Source organism: Mobula birostris, chromosome 4 (genome assembly GCF_030028105.1).
Source record: "Mobula birostris isolate sMobBir1 chromosome 4, sMobBir1.hap1, whole genome shotgun sequence".
NCBI classification, from domain to species: Eukaryota; Metazoa; Chordata; class Chondrichthyes; order Myliobatiformes; family Myliobatidae; genus Mobula; species Mobula birostris.
This window is the reverse complement of record NC_092373.1, coordinates 6,885,464-6,900,875: the sequence shown is the minus strand read 5'-3', so window position 1 is coordinate 6,900,875 and position 15,412 is coordinate 6,885,464. Positions and strand designations below refer to the sequence as shown.

Sequence of the window (15,412 nt, the reverse complement as noted above, 5' to 3'; positions counted from 1 at the left end):
AATGTTAAAAGGCCTGAACAGATTAGTTATGGAAAAGTTATTTCCCAAGGCAGGGGAGTCCAGGACAAGAGGACACGAATTCAAGGATTGAAGGTCGTCTGTTTAGAACTGAGATGAGTAGAAATTCCTTTAGTCAGAGGGTGGTAAATCTGTGGAATTTGTTGCCACGAGTGGCTGTGGAGGCCAAGTCGCTGGGTGCCTTTAAGGCATAGGTTCTTGATTAGCCAGGGCATCAAAGGGTATGGGGACAAGGCAGGGGAGTGGGGATGACTGGATCAGCCCATGATTGAATGGCCTACTTCTGCTCCTGTATCTTAAGGTCTTATGGTCTGCTTTCCACCAAGCAAAGAAATTTACCAGGAGTGCAGCATACGCAGGGCCTTAGCATTGTCAAAGATCCATCCCACAGTCCCCTTGACAGCCTAACATCAGGGAGGAGGTACCACAGCATAAGGATAAAGACTGTCAGCATCGGAAACAGCTTCTTCCCCCAGGCCATGAAACTACTGAACTCCCTGCCACCGCCAAGTTCACATCAAGTACAAAGTGCCAGAAGCACTACACTGTTTTCTATTAATCTTGTGTCATAAATGCACCTTATTTTAATTGTCAATCTTCTGGAATATATTTGTTAATTTATTTGTGTTGTATGTGTGAGTTTTCTGTACTGTGTTGTGCACCTTAGCCGTGAAGAATGTTGTTTCGTTCAGCTGTATACATGTGTACCACTGAATGACAATGACCTGATCTGAACATGAACTGGAATGCCACAAGTCACTAAAAGTGTTAACTTCTGTTGCTAGGCAATAAGTCAACAAACAATGAATGTAAAAGCAATAATTAATTTTAATTCAATCAGATTAACTAAGATCCGGCATGACATATAAAACTTTTGTCAAACATGCACAGATGTGTAGTACAGAGTATATTGACTGGCTGTCTCATAGCTTGGCATTGAAACACCAATGCCCTCAAACTGACAATCTCACAAAAAGTCCAAACACGAGGAATTCTGCAGATGCTGGAATTTCAAGCAACACACATCAAAGTTGCTGGTGAACGCAGCAGGCCAGGCAGCATCTCTAGGAAGAGGTACAGTCGACATTTCGGGCTGAGACCCTGCGTCAGGACTAACTGAAAGAAGAGCTAAGAAGAACTAGTAGTCTTACTAGCTCTTCTTTCAGTTAGTCCTGACGAAGAGTCTCGGCCTGAAACATCGACTGTACCTCTTCCTAGAGATGCTGCCTGGCCTGCTGCGTTCACCAGCAACTTTGATGTGTGTTATCTCACAAAAAGTAGTGGATGCAGCCCAGTCCATCACAGGTAAAGCCCTCTCTGGCTTTGAGAACATCCACATGAAGCACTGTCGCAGAAAAGCGGCCTCCATCATCAATGACCCTCACTATCCAGGCCATGCTCTCTTTTCACTACTACCATCAGGATTGAGCCTCAGGTCCCACACCACCAGGTTCAGGAACAGTTATTACCCCTCAACCATCAGGTCCCACACACCACCAGGTTCAGGAACAGTTATTACCCCTCAACCATCTGGTCCCACACCACCAGGTTCAGGAACAGTTATTACCCCTCAGCCATCAGGTCCCACACCACCAGGTTCAGGAACAGTTATTACCCCTCAACCATCAGGTCCCACATCACCAGGTTCAGGAACAGTTATTACCCCTCAACCATCAGGTCCCACACCACCAGGTTCAGGAACAGTTATTACCCCTCAACCATCAGGACCCACACCACCAGGTTCAGAACAGTTATTACCCCTCAACCATCAGGTCCCACACCACCAGGTTCAGGAACAGTTATTACCCCTCAACCATCAGGTCCCACACCACCAGGTTCAGGAACAGTTATTACCCCTCAACCATCAGGTCCCACACCACCAGGTTCAGGAACAGTTATTACCCCTCAAACATCAGGTCCCACACCACCAGGTTCAGGAACAGTTATTACCCCTCAATCATCAGGTCCCACACCACCAGGTTCAGGAACGGTTATTACGCCTCAACCATCAGGTCCCACACCACCAGGTTCAGGAACGGTTATTACCCTTCAACCATCAGGGTCTTGAACCAGTGGGGATAATTTCACTGAATTTCATTTGCCCCATCACTGAACTGTTCCCGCAACCTATGGACTCACTTTCAAGGACTCTTCATCTCATGCTCTTAATACTTTTTGATTATTTATTAATTATTATTCCTTTCTTTTTCTATTTGCACACTTTGATGTCTTGTGTACACTGGTTGAATGCCCAAGTTGGCATGGTCTTTGACTGATTCTATAATGGTTATTATTCTATTATGAGTTTATTGAGTATGCCCACAAGAAAGATTTATGACATTTATGTCCTTTGATAATACATTTACTTAGGACTTGAACTTTGTTAGTTTCTTGGGGAAATATTCAGGGCGTGGTTGCTCAGGATTTCTGTTCATCACAATGGAGTTTGTTTCAGTCGGAGTGCCAGGTCCATTCACAGCACTGTCCTGACAAAACTGTGCCTCAGTAGAGGGTAAGGGTCACGGAATTTAGTTTTTAAAATTCTATTTCAGATTCTGAATCACTTTCTTGACAGTACGTGTAAAACACCAGAATTGATTGTGGTTTGGTGCCAAGCATAAAATGCAGGACAATACCATAGCGACAAACAATAGCTACCAGCAATTTACAATACAACAGTGCAAACAGCCATGCATGAGCAATGAACAGTCACTGAGCAAAAGTCAATACACAAACTGAAATAAATGTGAACATGTGAACAGACTCAATAACTATCACAGAACAAGGAGAGCAGGAAAGGCCATTGAATGGATGTTGTACAGGGACAGTCAGGGTATTACACTTGAGTGAGTTTTGTTGAGAAGCTGGAGAGTTACAGGAAAGAAGCTTCAGAAATGACGTGTAGACCTGGTGGGGATGGACTTGTAGTAGCTGATTGACAGGGTGGGTGGAATCAGCAGTACTATTTCTAGCAACACACATCAAAGTCGCTGGTGAACGCAGCTCTTCCTTCAGTTAGTCCTGATGAAGGGTCTCGGCCCAAAACGTCGACTGTACCTCTTCCTAGAGATGCTGCCTGGCCTGCTGCGTTCACCAGCAACTTTGATGTGTGTTGCTTGAATTTCCAGCATCTGCAGAATTCCTCGTGTTTAAGTAACATTTCTAGTTCATTTCTTCGCTCTGGCAATGAACAGGTCTTTTAATGTTGGTAGCTGACAGCCAAGGATCTTTATTTATTTAGAGATACAATGCAGAAAGGGTTGTTCCGGCCCAACGAGCCACACTGCCCAGCAACTCACCAGTTTAACCCCAGCCTAATCACAGAACAATTTACAATGACCAATTCACCTACTAACCGGTACGCCTTTGGACTTTGGGAGGAAACTGGAGCACCTGGAGCAAACCCACGTATTCCACAGGGAGGATGTACAAACTCCTTACAGATAGTATCATTCAAACTCACGCCCCGGGGTGTAATAGTGTCGCACTAGCCGCTATGCTACAGTGGCGTCCATCGGACAGGTACTGGAAATCCAGAGGGACGCACACAAAATGCTGGAGGAACTCAGCAGGCCAGGCAGTATGGAGAGAAATGGACAGCCAGCGTCGACTCTCCATAGATGCTGTCTGGCCTGCTGAGTTCCTCCAGCACTTCTTGTGTTGGACCAAAGAGGAGAATCTTGCCACACGCACAATGAAAAACTCAGGCTGTAATGGCTCCGCACGATCAGTCCAGAGCTCAGAGTTCAATTCTGGCGCTGTTCTATACATCCTCCCTATGTGTGGGATTTCCCCAGCTCCTCCCACGTCCTCCCTCAGTCCAAGACAAACCAGAATGGTTCGCTGGTGGTTGTAAATTGTCCCGTGATTAGGGTAGGGTTAATCAGGTTGTGAGGTTGCTGGGTCAGTGTACCTCGAAGGGCTGGAATGTCCTACTCTGCGGTGTACCACTAAATAAATCAATCACAGGCGCATCACATCAGATAACATTCACAAGAAAAGAACAAACTATACCTAATTTTTTATTAGTTGGGGGCCATTATCAAGGATTCCCCCCCACTATCCGGGCTCTGCTCTCCTCTTGCTGCTGCCATCAGGAACATAGTCCAGGAGCCTCAGAACTCTCACCACCAGGTTCAGGAACATTCCCATCCACTACATAATGTACTGGGTGGGCACAGGAGTACATTCAGCCAGAGACTCATTCCACCGAGATGCAACACAGAGCGTCATAGGAAGTCATTCCTGCCTGTGGCCATCAAACTTTACAACTCCTCCCTTGGAGGGTCAGACACCCTGAGCCAATAGGCTGGTCCTGGACTTATTTCCTGGCATTTACATATCACTATTTAATTATTTATGGTTTTACATTGCTTTATTTATACTCTATTCCTGGTTGGTGCAACTGTGACGAAAACCAATTTCCCTCGGGATCAATAAAGTATGACTATGACTACTTATACCCCCTCAAACATCAGGCTCTTGAAACTGAGAGGATAACTTTATCTGCCCCAACATTGAACTCAGTTTCAAGGACTCTTTAATTCAAGTTCTAGATGTTTATTACTTATTTATTTATTATTATATATTTTTTTCTTTTTTTTGCACAGTTTGTTCTCTTTTGTACATTAGTTGCTCGTCCGTCTTCGTGTGTGATATATCTTTGTATTTGCTGTGAAAATGAATCTCAGGTGACAGGCAGTATTTTGCTAATAAATTTACTTTGAACTTTGATTACTCAAGTAGAGTATGATGTTCTCTGAAAAGGTTATCTTTGGTGTGCCCTCAGGTGACTGTAGATGCAGGGCTCCCCAATCTGGGGTCCTTGCTTCATGGTGTTGGTCCTTTGCCATGAACAGGGTTGGAAGCCCTGCAAGAAGCTGCTCTGGGATCCACATATTCTGCTGCAGTGTGGGCTCTGGTTAGCCTCTTCTGGTTCAGCCTCTGCTCTCGTAGCTGCCGCTTATTCTCTGTAGCACAGTGGAGGTCGTCTTCATGTAGTGCAGCACCCCCTTGAACAGATTTCCTGAAGGAAGAACAGAACAGGAATTAAAAAGGAGTTGATTGTAGTGAAAAGTGGTCAGAGGGTTCGTATACTGAGGTAGCGATTGGGGTTGTGCAGGACCATTGCCTGCCTATCACAGAGTGAGAGAGCAATACAACATGGAAACAGGCCCTTGGGGTCAACCAGTCCGTGCCGAACGCAGTGTCCAATTTCCTGCGATTGGCCCACATCTCTCCAACCCCTGCCCCTCCCTGTACCTATTCCAGTGTTTTTGAAATGATACTGTTGTACCTGCCTCAGTAAGTAAGTACATTTTATTATCAAAGTACGTACGGCACCATATACAACCCAGAGATTCATTTATAGAATAATAACTCTAACTGGATCAATAAAAGATCGACCAGAATACAGAAGACAACAAACTGTGCAACCACAAATATAAATAAACAGCAAAAAATATGAGAACATGAGATAATGAACAAAGGGTCCTTAAAGTGAGATCACTGGAGTGGGAACATCTCAGTGATGGGCAAGTGAGTATTGTTATCCCCTTTTGTTCAAGAGCATGATTGTTGAGGGGTAGCAGTTGTTCTTGAACCTAGTGATACGAGTCCTGAGGCATCTTGTACCTTCTACCTGATGGCAGCAGTGAGAAGAGAGCATGGCCTGGGTGGGGAGGATCTCTGATGGTGGATGCTGCTTTCCTACAAAAGCATTTCATGTAGATCTGACAATTTACTTGTGATTTGATTGTGATTTAGAAAAATAGAGGGCTATGGTTAAAGCCTGGTTAGTTCTAAGGGAGGGGCATGTCCTGCACAGCTTTGTGGGCCAAAGGGCTTGTATTGTGCTGGTATGTTTTTTATGTTTCTACTGGGTTGAACCTACTACCTTCTGTAGGAATTTCCGTTCAAAGCATTACTGTTTCTATACCAGGCTGTGATGCAGCCAGTCAATACACTCTCCACTACACATCTATAGATGTTTGTCAAAGTTTTAGACGTCACGCTGAATCTTCACAAACTCTCAAGGAAGTAGAGACACTGCCTTGCTTTCTTCACAACTGCACTTCTGTGCTGGGTTCACTTTCATTCCCAACATCATTCTTGTGAACCTCCTCTGGGCCCTCTCCAATGCTGGCATGTCCTTACTTAGAAAAAGATTTCCAAAAAATCCTTACATTTCTTAGTGGAGGACCAACACCTTCTGCCCGGGTAGCCTCCAACCTGATGACATGAATATTGATTTCTCCTTCCAGTAAAAAAAATTCCCCTTCCCCTCTATTCCCCACACTGGCCTTTTACCCCTTCTCACCTGCCTATCACCTCCCCCTGGGTCCCCTCCTCCTTCCCTTTCTCCTGTGGTCCACTCTCCTCTCCTCTTCTATCAGATTCCTTCCTCTCACCCTTTACTTTCCTGCCACCTGGCTTCACCTGTCACCTTCGAGCTATTCTCCTTCCCCCCGCCCCCACCTTTTTATTCTGGCATCATCCCCTTTCCCTTCCAGTCCTGAAGAAGGGTCTTGGCCAGAAATGTTGACTGTTTATTCACTTGCATCGATGTTGCCTGACGTGCTGAGTCCCTCTGGCATTTTGTGCAGGTTGCTTAGGATCTCTTGCTGTAACTTACAGGAATCATTTTATGCACTGCACTGCACTGCTGCTGCAAAACAACAAATTTAACAACAAATGTCGGTAACAACAAACCTGATCCTGATTCTGATAAAAACAGATGATGCTGAAATAAGAAAAACTGCTGGGTTTCAGATCTGACTCACATGAGATGGAACTTGTTGATCTGGGTAGCTGCAGGATGGTTGTTTTCCCACAGCCGGGAATGGCGAGGTGTAACCTGTTGGAAGTGTATGATACTACGAAGGGAATCGATCAGACAATAAGGCCGTAAGCCATTGGAACAGAATTAGTATCCTGCTCCGTTATTGTGACATGGCTGATCATTTCCCTCTCAACCCCATTCTTCTGATTTCTCCCTGTAATCTTTCACGCCTGATTTATCAAGAATCTATCAATTTCCACCTTTAACATACCCAATAACTTGGCCTCCGCAGCCGCCTGTGGCAATGAATTCCACAGATTCACCACCCTCTGGCTAAAGAAATTCCTCTTCACCTCCGTTTTAAATGAACGTCCATCTATTCGGAGTCTGTGCCCTCTGGTCCTAGACTTCCCCACTATAGGAAACAAACTCTCTCCATCTACTCTGTCTGGGCCTTTCAATATCCAAAGGGCTTCAATGAGACCCCCTCCCATTCATCTAAATTCCAGCAGGTATAGGCCCAGAACCATCTAACATTCCTCGTATGATAAGCCTTTCAATCCCGGAATAATTTTTGTGAACCTCATTTGAACCCTCTCCAATGCCGGCATATCCTTTCTGACATAGAGGCCTAAGACTGCTCACAATACTCCAGCCTTATAAAGCCTCAACATTACATTCTTGTGGTAGGTGGGCAGTTAAGAGGGCCTCAGACTGAAGTAAGTGAGAGACTTAGGGGAATCTGATGAGAAATATTTTCACCCAGAGGAGAGTTGGAATTTGCACCTTTTTGCCTGAGGGAATGTTGAAGGCAGAGTCCCTCACATTTAACAAGGATTGAGACGAGGATGTTACCACAACGTGAGGCCCTGAGTTATAGGAAAATGTATAGGTAAAGACTTTATTCCCTGGAGCATAGGAGAAGGAGAGGAGATTTGATAGAGGCATTCAAAATTGTGAGGGGTATAGATAAGGTAAATGCAATCAGGCTTTTCCATTGTGGTTGGGGGACTAGAACTAGAAGGGTGAAAAGTGTAATGTTTAAGGGTTACATGAGGGGAACTTCTAGTTATAATCATAGTCACAGTCATACTTTATTGATCCCGAAGGAAATTGATTAAATTCTTCACTCAGAGGGTGGTGAGACTGTGGAACGAGTTGCCAGTGGTGGGGTCAGGATAGGTACGTTGATGGGAGGGGTATGGAGGGATATGGTCTAGGTCCAGGTTGGTGGGACTGGGCAGACGTATTTGCACCAGAACAGGCAATCTTCACTCCGAGGAATCTGAAGCTACCTTTGACGTAGACAGGAGCATGTGCACCAACCCTTCCTGAGGCTGGAATAAATATTGGCAGTGAAATTAAAGATGATTGGGGGAACTGAATTTGGTGCTACACACCCAGGATGTAAATGACAAGATAATTTTATGGCCTGTGGAAAACTTCGAAGTGAACGGGGGACAAGAGCAGAAGACCACAAATATACAGTCAGTGGCTACTTTATTAAGTGCAGGAGATATTTCACTGTCTCACAGTGCACGATGCAGTGAAGAGAATTAGGCAGTGTGTTACACAATATACTAATGCAAAAGTGTGGGCACATGGCCAAGTGGTTAAGGCATTGGACTAGCGACCTGAAGGTCGTGAGTTCGAGCCCCAGCTGAGGGAACGTGTTGTGTCCTTGAGCAAGGCACTTAACCATACATTGCTCTGCGATGGCACTGGTGCCAAGCTGTATGGGTCCTAATGCCCTTCCCTTGGACAACATTGGTGTTGTGGAAAGGGGAGACTTGCAGCATGGGCAACTGCTGGTCTTCCATACAACCTTGGCCAGGCCTGCGCCCTGGGGAGTGAAGACTTTCCAGGCGCAGATCCATGGTCTTGCAAGACTAACGGATACTTTTACTTTACTTAATGCAAAAAATAACTTTCAGAAATAGGTCCATGGTCGGAAGGGTGATACTATAAAATGATTAAAATTATGAAAGCCTTATATAAAGTAGATGGTAAAAGCCTTTTCCCCAGGCTAGTTTCTGTGTTTCGGGAACAGCTTCTTCCCCTCTGCCAGCAGATTCCTGAGTGGTTCAGGAAACCATGAACACTATCTTACTAGTTTGCTCTTGCTTTGTCATACTTACTTATTTTTAATACGGCTTATTGTAACGTAGTGCTGCAAATCAACAGATTTCACAACATAGGTCAGTGATATGCCAACTGATTCTGATTTTGAATCTTTGGAACCAGTAAACTGTTGCAAGGACATTGGTGTGGAGGTGGAGAGATAGTTCCTTCTGGCAAGACTTTCAGTGAGGGGTGGTTAATTTATGATAGACTAAACCCAAAAGTTTCCCCTCAAAGGGTGTTAAGTCCATAAGAGATCATAAGATCATAAGACATAGGAGCAGAATTCGTCCATTCAGCTTATCAACTCTGCTCTGCCATTTCATCATGACTGGTTTACTATCCCTCTCAACCCCGTTCTCCTGCTTTCTCCCCATGATCTTTGACCTTAATAGTCAAGGAGCTATCAACTTCCACTTTTAATATACCCATTTTCCTGCCTTCTCTCCATAAACTTTCACACCCTAACTTATCAATCTCCCAATAAGTTTGCCTCCAGAGCCATCTGTGGCAATGAGTTCCACAGATTCTCCACCCTCCGGCTAAATAAAAGTCGATCTCACTTCTGGTCTTAATGGACATCCCTCTATTCTGAGTCTGTGCCCTCTGGTCCTAGACTCCCCCACAATTGGAAACCATCTCTCCACATCTACTCTATCTAGACCTTTCAATATTCAATAGGTATCAATAGATACCCCCTAATTCTTTAAACTCCAGCTCATAATTCAGACTCTGGTAAATTAGTAAAATAGTCTATTATTGTCACAGTCAAAAATGTGCCTTCCATACTGTTCATACAGATCAGATCATTACACAGTGCCCCCTCACCAATGAGCACATCTGCACAAAGCGCTGTCAGAGGTCAGCAGCGTCCATCATCAAAGACCCCCACCACCCAGGACGTGCTCTCTTTTTGCTACTGCTATGAGGAAAGAGGTACAGGAGCCTTGGGACCCACACCTCCAGATTCAAGAACAATTATTATCCCTCAACCATCAGGCTCCTGAACCAGAGCGGACAACTTCACTCACCCCATCACTGAATCATTCCACAACCTACGGACTGACCGTCAAGGACTCTTCATTCCATGTTCTCGATATTTATTACTTAGTTATTTATCATTATTATTCGGTTTGTTTTTTTTGCTTTTTGCATTTGCACAGAATGTTGTCTTTTGCACATTGGTTGTTTGTGAATGCCCACAAGAAAATGCATCTTAGGATTCTATATGGTAACGTATATGTACTTGGATACAGTGAAAGTGCAGTGCAGGCACACAATAAGGTGTAAGATCATAATGAGATAGATTTTGAAGTCAACAGTCCATCTTATCGTACAAGAGAAACTTCAATAGTCTTATAACAGAAGCTGTTATTGAATCTGGCGGTACGTGCTTTCGGGCTTTTGTATCTTCTGCCCGATGGGAGAGGGGAGAATAGAGAATGCCCGGGCTGGGTGGGGTCTTTGATTATCTTGACTGCTTTATCAAAGCAATGAGAAGTGTAGACAGAGTCCTTGGAATGTAATCTGACTACTATGATATGCTGAGCTTTGTCCTTAACTCTTTGCAGTTTCTCGTGGTCATGTGCAGAGCAGTTGCTGTACGAAGCCATGATGCATCCAAACAGAATGCTTTCAACGGTGCATCAGTAAAACTCCAGAAGAGTCGAAGGGGACATGGTGAGTTTCTTTAGCCTCCTGAGGATGATCTTCCTCTGTTGTTGCATCAACATGTTTGGACCACGACTGGCTACTGATACCCACACCTCAGAACCTGAGGCTCTTAAACTTCTCAAGTTCAACGCCATCTATGCAGACAGAAGGATGCGCACCACCCCCCACTTCCTGAAGTCAATGACAAGCTCTTCTGTTTTACCAATACCAGGGGGAAGATTCTTTTGATGACACAGTATCACTGGGCTCTCTATCTCCTTCCTGTGTTCTGCCTCACTCTTGCTTGTAAGACAGCTCACTACAGTAGAGTCGTCTGCTGACTTGTAAATGGAATTCGAGCAGAATCTGCCTTGCAGATGGGTGGAGTCTTGCAAATTGATGCTGCGAGTGATAGTAAAATGGACGTTACAGAGGACAGCAAAAACCGCCAAGACGATCACTGGGGTCTCCACCCCCACCCATTTATGACATTTATCCATAAGCATTGCAGATGAAGAGAGTGAAGTATTATTGAGGATCCCTACCACCCATTCCACAATCTCTTTGACCCACTACCGTCAGGAAGGAGGTACAGGAGCATCAGGACTAGGACTGCTAGTCTGGGTAACAACTGCTTCCCTCAGGCTGTGAGATTAATGAATACCCTGCCACCATCGAGGTCTCATCACTAGGACAGCGAGCTGTTTACTGTTTTCCTGTGCTGTGCACCACATGCACTTTGAATTATATTTTATTGACTAATTTGTGGCAATTTTGTCTCTATCTTCTGAGGAGGCTGAGGTCCTTTAACATCTGCCGGACGATGCTGAGGATGTTCTACGGGTCAGTGGTGGCCAGTGCTATCATGTTTGCTGTTGTGTGCTGGGGCAGCAGGCTGAGGGTAGCAGACACCAACAGAATCAACAAACTCATTCGTAAGGCCAGTGATGTTGTGGGGATGGAACTGGACTCTCTGATGGTGGTGTCTGAAAAGAGGATGCTGTCCAAGTTGCATGCCATCTTGGACAATGTCACCCATCCACCTCATAATGTACTGGGTGGGCACAGGAGTACATTCAGCCAGAGACTCATTCCACCGAGATGCAGCACAGAGCGTCATAGGAAGTCATTCCTGTCTGTGGCCATCAAACTTTACAACTCCTCCCTTGGAGGGTCAGACACCCTGAGCCAATAGGCTGGTCCTGGTCTTATTTCCTGGCATAATTTACATATTACTATTTAACTATTTATGGCTTTATTACTATTTAATTACTTATGGTGCAACTGTAACGAAAACTAATTTTCCCCGGGATCAATAAAGTACGACTATGACTAATATTTTGTTTTTGGTGCAATGTGTGATATATGTTGTATAGGTGGACTGTGGTCCAGAGGGACATTGTTTCATTTGGTTGTGTATACGTACAGTCAGACGACAATAAACTTGAACTTGTGAATGAACCTGCACAGCCTGGTCATGAAGTCTCTCCTGGGTGAAAGCTGAGTGACGGAGAGTCGTACAAAGAGACAGAGTATCCTGTGGCATGGAAACAGGTCCTTTGACCAATCAACCCACACCAGATCATTATGAGTTGCACTATTAACCAGATGCTAACTCACTTCAGTCCGAGCAGCTTCACTGGCTTTCAGTTGTTCAATTCTGATGCTTTATTAAGGGTTAATAGATCAAAGGAAAGTTAACAGGCAGTGATTGAGGTCTACTAGTTGACAAGAGAGAAAAAGGAAATCAGACTGAGATGGAGCTGTAATATGGTCAGCTATTTTGATCCAAATTTATTAATAAGTTCAACCAATGAGATCACACTTATTCAAATATTGCGGGACAAAGAGGCATCCAGACCTTCCCAGAATCATACTTTGTACAATGACCAGAGGGATTTTTTTGAATTTCCAATTCAAATTTCAAAGTAAATTCATTATCGAAGTACACATATATCACCATATACAACCCTGAGATTCATTTTCTTGAGGGTATGCTCAATAAATTTAGAGAACAGTAACTATAACAGAATCAGCAAAAGACCATCCAACTGGGGCATTCAACTAGAGTGTAATAGACTACAAACTGTGCAAGTTCGAGAAAGAAGAACTAATAAAAAATAAATAAGCAATAAATATTGAGAAATGAGATGAAGAGTCCTTGAGGGTGAGTCCATAGGTTTGGGAACATCTCAATGATGGGTCAAGTGAAGTTTATTTACTGAAATACAGCACAGAATAGGCCCTTCCAGTCTTTCATGCCACACAGCCCAGTAATCCCCTGATCTAATCCCGGCTTTATCATGGGACAATTTACAATGACCAATTAACCTATCAACCGGTACATCTTTGGACTGTGGGAGGGAAGCAGTGGACCCAGAGGAAATGCACACGGTCAATGGGGAGAAGGTGCAAACTCCTTACAGACAACTTACCCCTCTGGTTCAAGAGCCTGGTGGCTGAGGGGTAATAACTGTTCCTGAACTTGGTGGCGTGGGTCCTGAGTCTCCTGTACCTTCTTTCATACCACTAGGAAACATATTAGGCAGTTACTTGAATATAGGCAAGCAAATAAATTACAAGCAAACAATCAATTACTAAACTGCAAAGAAAATAACAATTAAACAGTCTAATCTAAGAATTAAACAGTCTTATCTAAGAATTAAACAGTCTGATCTAACGCAGTGCAGGGTGGTTGAAGGGAGAAGTGTTGGGTCTGAGCGCAACCTGCATTGTCACAGCTTTTTCCCCAGGGTATGGCAATCTAAAACTAGAAGACACAAGTTTATGGCGAGAGGAGAGAGATTTAAAAGGAGACTTGAGGGGCAACCACAAGACTATAAGACCATAAGACGCAGAAGCAGAAGTAGGCCATTTAGCCCATCGAGTTTGCTCCATCATTCCATTATGGCTGACCCTGGATCCCATTCAACCCATACACTTGCCTTCCTGCCGTGACCAATCAGGAAACTATCAATTTTCATTGGAAATATACTCACGGGCTTGGCCTCCACTGCAGTCTGTAGCAGAGCATTTTACCGATTCACTACTTTCTGGCTAAAAAAATTCCTCCTTAACTCTGTTCTAAAGGGTCACCCCTCAATCTTGAGGCTGTGCCCTCCAGTTCTGGAAGCATCCTCTGCACATCCATTTTATCTAGTCCGTTCAACATTTGGTAGGTTTCAATGGGATCCCCGCAAATCCTCTAAATTCCAGTGAATACAGGGCCAAAGCTGCCAAATGCTCCTCATATGTTAACCCCTTCATTCCTGGAATAATCCTCATGAACCTCCTCTGGCCTCCCTCCAATGACAACACATCCTTTCTGAGATATGGGGTCCAAAACTGTTGACTATACTCCAAGTGTGGCTTGACTAGTGTCTTATAAAGGCTCAGCATTGTCTCCTTGCATTTATATTCTATTCCCCTTGAAATAAATGCCAACATTGCATTTGCCTTCTTTCCCACAGGCTCAACCTGTGAATTCACCTTCAGGGAGTCTTGCATGAGGACTTTTTGCACCTCTGATGTTTGAATCTTCTCCCCATTTAGATAATAGTCCACACTATTGTTCTTTTTACCAAAATGCATTATCATACCTTTCCCAACACTACATTCCATCTGCCACTTTTTTGCCCATTCTTCCAATTTGTCTAAGTCCTTCTGTAATCGCATTGCTTCATCAGTACTACCTATCTTTGTGTCAACGTTTTCACTTGGTTGGAACAAGCTGACGAGAGTGGCAGAGATAGGTACAACCACCGTGTTTCAAAGACATTTGGACGAGTATGTGGATAGGAAATATTTATGAGGATACAGGACAAACAGAGGCAAATGAGACTAGCTCTGATAGGCATTGTGGTTGGCATGGAGAAGATGGGTCGGACAGCCTGTTTCCGCGCTGTGAACTATGACCCTACAGATAGTGTAGTTGTTCGCGCGATGCTACGAGAGCTCGGGGCATCAGACTTCAGAGTTCAAGTCCGGAGAACTGGTCCTTGTCAGAATCAGGTTTAACAACACTGGCATACATTGTCCACTATGTTGCTTTGTGGCAGCAGTATATCGCAATACAGAATAAAAAAATTATAAATTACAATACATATAAATAAATTTAAATAAATAGTGAAAAAAGAGAGCAAAAATTGAAAACAAAGATGTTAGTGTTGTGGGTTCATTCAGAAATCAGAAGGTGGAGGGGAAGAAGCTGATCCTGAAACAGTGAGTGCGTGGTTTCAGGCTCCTGTACCTCCTCCCTGATGGTCGCAATGACAAGAGGGCATGTCCTGGGTGATGGGGGTCCTTAATGATGGATGCCACCTTTTTGAGGGTGCCCGTAAGGAGGTGAATCTCAACACTGTATAATGTATACACATTTTGATAATAAATGTACTTTGAACTTTGAAGTGATAAACACAAATAATGGACTATGTCTGACAGGCATCGTGGTTGGCATGGAGATGTCAGCCGGACGGGTCTGATGTAATGCTGAAAACTCCATAACTCAATGGCCCAGGTCTCCCTGCTCAGCAACCAGAGAGGAACAGCTGTATAGTGGGGGAGAAACTGATGTGTCATTCATCATGGCTAAGAGTCACCTTTAAACTGTGACAGGCGTAACTTCCTCCAACAGAACATTTATCTCCAACACCATCAAACCACAACCACTTCAGCAGGCTGCAACTTCAAACTGTCTCTGCTCTGCTCCCTCCTTCCCCCACGCTCACGCTGTGAAACTGGCCCCCTCCCTGGACTTCGGTGGGCTACCTGGACAGCTAGGAGTGTGCAGGTAGGTCCAGATTATGTTCTGAACTCAAGGGCTTGCAGTAGACAATGCAG

At 44.4% G+C, this 15,412-nt stretch overlaps 1 long non-coding RNA gene across 8 annotated transcripts in view; it reads right to left on the bottom strand.

The window, feature by feature from the left end:
• Positions 1-1,284: 1,284 nt before the first annotated feature.
• Positions 1,285-15,412, bottom strand: part of LOC140196146 (uncharacterized) — a 54,973-nt gene continuing 40,845 nt past the window's right edge. For 4 of the 8 annotated variants that reach the window (XR_011885627.1, XR_011885632.1, XR_011885631.1 and 1 more), the window contains 2 exons: positions 13,009-13,102; positions 1,285-5,044 (listed from right to left, as the gene is read on the bottom strand). This is a non-coding gene — a long non-coding RNA (uncharacterized lncRNA). Of the gene's footprint in view, positions 5,045-10,482; positions 10,976-13,008; positions 13,103-15,412 lie in introns of all 8 variants that reach the window. The other 4 variants (XR_011885629.1, XR_011885634.1, XR_011885628.1 and 1 more) reach the window with 3 other exon arrangements.